Source organism: Macrobrachium rosenbergii, chromosome 10, assembly GCF_040412425.1.
Source record: "Macrobrachium rosenbergii isolate ZJJX-2024 chromosome 10, ASM4041242v1, whole genome shotgun sequence".
In the NCBI taxonomy this organism is placed as follows: Eukaryota; Metazoa; Arthropoda; class Malacostraca; order Decapoda; family Palaemonidae; genus Macrobrachium; species Macrobrachium rosenbergii.
In genome coordinates, this window is record NC_089750.1 from 29,882,154 (window position 1) to 29,888,153 (window position 6,000).

The 6,000-nt window shown below is 35.1% G+C and overlaps 1 protein-coding gene across 10 annotated transcripts in view; it reads right to left on the minus strand.

The window, feature by feature from the left end:
* Positions 1 to 2,942, minus strand: part of ATP8B (ATPase phospholipid transporting 8B) — a 620,401-nt gene extending 617,459 nt beyond the window's left edge. For 7 of the 10 annotated variants that reach the window (XM_067110090.1, XM_067110106.1, XM_067110097.1 and 4 more), the window contains exon 1: positions 2,386 to 2,725. The gene's annotated coding sequence lies outside the window, so the exon portion shown is untranslated. Of the gene's footprint in view, positions 1 to 2,385 lie in introns of all 10 variants that reach the window. The other 3 variants (XM_067110108.1, XM_067110102.1, XM_067110092.1) reach the window with 2 other exon arrangements.
* Positions 2,943 to 6,000: the final 3,058 nt, after the last annotated feature.

Consider the following 6,000-nt stretch of genomic DNA (forward strand, 5'->3'; position numbering starts at 1 on the left):
AACGCAATATACAACCATATAATCTATACAGTGCAACAACGACACCCTTGGAGAGATAAACATTTATATTCTCACAGCTCTGGCACTGTAGGCTATAAGTTTCTGTATGGTATAGGCTATAACGTCCCTATAGGCTAATTGGGATTGGACGTCACGACCCTCTTTTTGCATTACCTGCATTTATGACGGTATGGGTAAACTAGTGCAACATATACCATGAATACTACCAGTGCTTTCTCTCATTTCCTTTATATTTAACTTACAGTATATTCTTTAATACAAAATTCAACCCAATTCTCGTAGAAATGCTTAAGTCATCAACAACTTCAAAACGTGAAACCATTTTTTATTTGATAATTACGAACAAACAATTCCTCAGGATATAAAGCAATTCAAACATCCAAGAGAATGTGACGGATGCTGTGTCCTTGTTAACTGCGATTATATATATCATATATATGTATATATATATATATATATATATATATATACTGTATGTATATATATATATTATATATAACATGAAATTGCACCTCACAAAATATAACACAACAACCTCTAAAATATTTTTGCATAACCGTAACCAGAAACGAAAATTCCCACTAGCCTAATTCTCTAGGAGCAAATCAACACCCCGAAAGTTTTATAGGCCTATATGGTTTAAAAACTATCAAACTACTCTCACTGGGTAGAAGAGTAAATGACATGGTTTTAAGGAAAATACTGACATGAACTTTGAGCTGATAACAATCAAAACTTCAAATAGGTTATCTACATTGAACGACTGCCTAATGTAAATTAACAATGGCTTCCTTTTCTTCACGATTTAGAAACTTATGTATCGTCCACGAGCTAAAAGGGCAGGTCAAACAGCATTTTGCCGGAAACTCTGGGAAAACAAAGTGCAACGGAATTAATGAAATAAAAAAATATCCCAAAAAACTACAACAGTGGAACTTGTTAACCCTTGGCCAAAATGAAAGATGTGATAACATCAAATCACGCAGGCCTTCCCCCTTGAGGAAAATAATAATTCTCAGTTCTTGTATCATGATTCGTTTCGAGTGATAGGCAAGGTCTAGAGACGTAGCCTCTACACCTTGGTGATGGGCGTACTAAAGATGACTCGCAGGATAAAAAACCTTGGACAAAACCAATCTGGACAAAACCTTGTTCGACGTTAAGGATACAATATCTATTGAAAGTTCCACCACCACCACCTTTCAATGTTCGTTTATAAAAAGTTTTTACTTTTAAATGTATATTTCGTTACACTTAAAAAAATCTATCATAAAATACATGGAATAAAACAATAACGTCAATAGAAAATATTAATATGCAACGCGTAACTTTTCAATAGCTTCGGCAGGTAAAAGTTCAGTAACGAACAATAAACAAAACACATTTGCCAAATATAAATTTATATATATGGTTTGGCCATCAGTGATACAACTTAGTGGAAAACTAACGCATACAACTTGGTTAAGTCAAACCAATCCACAGCAAAACAAAACAACAAAAAATATTTTGCTTTACATCCGGTAAAAAGCGAAACAAGAAACAAGTTATACTCAGTATCCTCAAAATCATGAGAAAATATGTTCTGGCTGACACACACACACACACACACACACACACACACACACACACACACACACACACACACACACACACATATATATATATATATATATATATATATATATATATATATATATATATATATATATATTAAATATTCACCAGGGCAGCATTGTTTTCGGAGAGGAAGGGGAGCAAGCACTACGTAACACTGGCACGACGAAGATATGTAATTGCACTTTAAGGTAAAATTATAGCTTGCAGGCCACATCACAAATTTAACGCGCAACCTCAGGTTCGGTCTCTTGTGCTCAATGAAGGCTACCGACCTTTGGTTTTGTTTTTTTATTTAAAGCTCTGCCAGGATGGATCTTCTTCTAGTTTAAGTTAAACAGCTCAAATTAGCAATTAAGAGTGGAACAGTGGGCATTAGCTGTTAATTCTTACCAATCTGGCAGCACCTCAAAACACCTGAAAATGTCTAGGCTACCACATTTTCGCTGGACGATATTATCGCGAAAACGGGTTCCACAAAGGCATAATCTTGCACTTAATACAATTTATGCAGTTGCATAATATGTTAGATAGAAAACTTGCTGCATATTGTCTTCAAGGGCAACAGCAACGAAAAAAAAGGTGTTACAGCGTCAAGTTGAAAATTCGCGAAAATAATGCATTCACACCGCCAGAAGTGGGCTAACCCCTCATCTTCCGCTTTGCTCTTTTCTTCACTCACATTCACAATCACCGGAGCTCATGCAACTTAGAAAACAATGACATCACAGAAAGGACCCTTGTACTCACCCAGTGACAGAGATTGTTTAGTTTATTTAGGATTACACTTGTTACTGCACTTTGCAATCACATGGGCCTACTTCAAGTAAAACACAGGTAGAGGAATGGATACATTCGCTTCAATATTGGCCTCTTACACCAGTTTTCGGTTAACAGTGAATAACTTCCAAGCTTTTCGCTTCGTTTCAGGAAAATGGTCACACAAACTTCGTATTTCCAAAAAATTAACGTCTGAAACACACAAGCTGATCAAAGACCAATTATGAAAAGTTTGTAGAGTATCTGTATTGACGCTTTGCAACGTTTAATAGAATAACACTGTTACTCGAACGCCTTAATGTACGACACTGAGCGCGAGAGGAGGCGGCGAATGAAAACATCATTACACCCTGGTCCGTTACTGCTTTCGCTTACTTGACGCCTTGTAATAGCTTAACCTTGCTGATGAAAACTTCACCAACTCAAAATAAATCACATTAAACGACAGTAGAATTCATATATGTAAAGTATATCTATAATTATGTGATTTAGCCTTGCACTCTCTACACGGTGACCGTGGCAACACTGACAACACACCTTGTGATTCCTGCCAGAGCTCGCCGGCTGACTAAATTAACAAATATGAAGGAACGCAAACTACTCTCCCAAATCAAAAGTTAGATACGGTTTTACAAAATTATTAATATTGTTAAAAATAAACCGCGTAGATTTGACATGTTTCATTTTAATTCTTGGTATATAAATATAGTAATAAGTAATTGTTGGCAATTACTCTAACCTTTAAATAATGTCTAAAAGGACACGAGTACAGGCTCGAAAATGACTAAATGCCGAGCGTCAAAATCTCTTTCAGTCTTGGAGACAATCCTCATTATGCGAACAGCATATTATATAATAATCCCCTTCATTCTCCATTAAGATATGACACTTTGAACGGTCAGGTTTTGCTTCTAAGATGGTTATGAGGAGATAGTTGTGTTTTCCATTTTTCCCAATTTACATTTAAGACAACTCATTGCACATTCAGAAAGTCAATGTCCCAGTGGTATTGCAACAAAAAAAGTGCTTTGCTATAAGACTTTTAGGTTTTTATTATACTTATATTTCTTATCTTATTCCAAGCAGGACGATACCTGATCTTTTCTTGCAACTCAACTCCTCGAATAGAAACTTGTGATCCCGTTGTAACTGGTTTTACTGATCCATTCATTGTGTTCATTTTTGAATGACTAAGTAATCATAACTAGCTTGATCATCAGGCCGACCCTTTCGTCAACATTTGATTTTGTAAAATAGTTTTTACTACGGTGGCATGGTTCTTTTTTTATGGTTATGGTAAGTTGTTCCTGAAAATCTCAAAATTTCCGCATCTTTTACATTCCTGGAGCAACTTTGGGAATAATCTAGGTGCATCGTCTCTGAAGTCACTCTTCCATTGTCCTCGTTACATGTTGGCTCAATACATTCCTATTCATCTAAGCTCTTTTGCGTAACTACTTGGTGGCTTATGGCTCAAGAAGGCCTCTGAAATATTTCCGCTTCACACATTTTATTGTAGATTAGGTCTTGCTGCAAGTTCTTGGTCTAATAGGCAGCCAGTATAGACAAAATTAAGATGGATGAGACCCAGACCCAAGGGCTACCTTATTAGGTAGTTATTGACAGTATTTTGATTTAGTCATAGCATAGTTGCATACAAGGATGTTTAGCATAACCATATGTAGGTGCGTCCTTATGAAAGAGGCAATTCTTGGATGGTAATGTCCTATGTATGCTATTGTAGTCTCTGATTTGTAACAGAAAGACGTTTATCTGCGGGAAGTGCTCCTTAACAGCTATTGTTTACTTATTACTTAGTTTTAGTTTCTATTTCAAGCTTTTTGTCTGGTTCCTCTCACGTAATGTGCATTCAATTTTGTCTCCGTTTAATGCAGTCTATGTTTCCATCCAAGGTTTTTCATCCTACATTATTTTGGACATATCTTTGTCTATAACCAGATAAAATATCGCATCTACAAATACAAAAAAAATGATAATAATTTATTACCATAATTCATGATAATTTGACAGTTCACGCTATATACTAACTGACGGCTGCTATTTTTTGACGCAGATTGCAACGTTGACATCGTAGTTAATAGCCCCAAAAGTCAGTTTCCACAACCCTCCTATTCTAAGATTTGTTTCTTAAGCTCATGCATTAATGTATCAAATGCTGCACTAAAATCCAGTATTCTTAATACTGTATTAATGCATTTATCAGAGTATTACAAGACATTTTTTATCACAGACCACAGTGCAGCAACAGTAGTTTTTTTTAACACATGACTGATTGATTATCTGGCAAAATATAACATTTATCAGTATGTTCAACAAGTTGCAAATATGCAAGTGTTTCAGTCATATCAGATAAAATTGGCAAATTTTATACAGACTATAAGACCTTAGATATTGTTTACCACCTTTAATCACAGTCTGGCCTTTTTTTCGGTGGTGGGGACCAAAATTATTATAAACTCGTTTATATATATATATATATATATATATATATATATATATATATATATATATATATATATTTTTTTTTTTTTTTGCATAATACAACGAATTCACGGAAATATTTCTATATTTCAGTGTGTATTCTTTTGTCATTTATTTCATCAATTTACAAACACCATAATACCCCCTTTCTCTCAAAAACTCCTTGATTTTTGTGGGAGTTTCTTGGAGAAAAAACGCCTGTTCCATTTTCGACATTTTAAAAATTATAATTTTTTATGACGATCAATTTCCTTTCGTCGTCTACTAGATCGCTAACAAACTAACATAGTTTCTTTATGCCTAATCTGATTCTTTTGCCTTTCTATTGCGTTAAAGTTAGAATACTGCCTTTTTACTAGATCAGTCAGTTGCCGCATTTCTCAGTGTTTTAATTGCTGCAGTTTATGAGATTTTAAATCCCACCCAACCCCCACCCCATTACTTTAGCCAGTCGTCTTAAATTTTCCTTAAACAGTAATGAGTTGGTTTTAACATCCACATTTTTACGGCACTTTGGCAATATTCATTATAGAGTGATTTACATTATTACAATCAGCATTAGCAGCTGGATGCCTGCAGGCCTGGTCTTATGCCACCTTTGCTCTTTTCCCTTTTCACGGATTTCATAATGAAAGAATGGCTGGAGACAGAAAAGAAGGCTTCGATTGGAGTAACGATAGGAAGTTGTTAGAGATGAAATATACAGACTAGGTTTACTAAGCTGGCTTAATACACCAGATGGCAAAGTATGCATCAGGGGATGAAAAGAAAATAGATGGAGAAAGGATTCATGAGGTCGAGTCCTTCAAATGCTTAGGAACTATAACATCTTGCAAAGGTTCTCTTGTGTTGGAATTTATTGGAAGACTTAAAACAGATGAGTACGTTCTGTGTTGGTATACGGACATAAATCATGGTATGATCACGGAACTATATGTAAAGACTTTGCCAATTTAGAATACAGCTTTAAGAAGAATATTAGAAGTTAGTTGGCATGATGGAATTAGAAATGATACCATATGGGAAATTACAGAAGATCCATATGTAGATGAGATGTAGATGAAAGGAGAGACGGAGATGGCT